The following is a 543-nucleotide window of genomic DNA, read 5'->3' as shown; positions in this document are numbered from 1 at the left end:
ACAGCTGGTAGCTGTTACGCTGCCCTCAGACGTTTACAAAGGCTGCTCTGCGTTCTCCCTCCTCTGCCAGCGCCCAGCCTTAAAGGGGCCCAGCCAGCTTCCCCCGCCCGGGCCTCAGGGACCCTCTCCCTCGGGATTCTTCCCGGGATGGGACAGCCAGCGTCTGGACCACCCAGACTGTCGGGAGGGGGGCTGGCCTCCTCGTCCCCCTCAGATGGGGCGTTCACCCCCTCCCCGGGCAAGCTCAGGGCAAGACCTACTTCTGGGGGGACACCATGCCAAGGGAGTCACCGGCACCCGCTGTGCAGAGGCCACACTGAGGCTCAGAGAGGTGCAGCCTTCTGCCTGAGGGCACACAGCACAGAGACAGGGTCGAGTCCAGAGACGGCTCCCAGGCCGTCTGTCCCCACCCCTTGCATCGACCCACCTGGAACTCGGAGGTCCCTGGTGTGTCTCAGGCCTGGCGGGGGGTCGCTCCAGGCAAGCGGGGAGCAGGGGATAAGGTGGGTGAGAGGGTGGGAGGGAGGGCCACCCAGGGCTTCC

The sequence above is a fragment of the Myotis brandtii genome, unplaced genomic scaffold, assembly GCF_000412655.1.
Source record: "Myotis brandtii unplaced genomic scaffold, ASM41265v1 scaffold825, whole genome shotgun sequence".
Taxonomy (NCBI): domain Eukaryota; kingdom Metazoa; phylum Chordata; class Mammalia; order Chiroptera; family Vespertilionidae; genus Myotis; species Myotis brandtii.
This window is presented reverse-complemented; position numbering follows the sequence as displayed.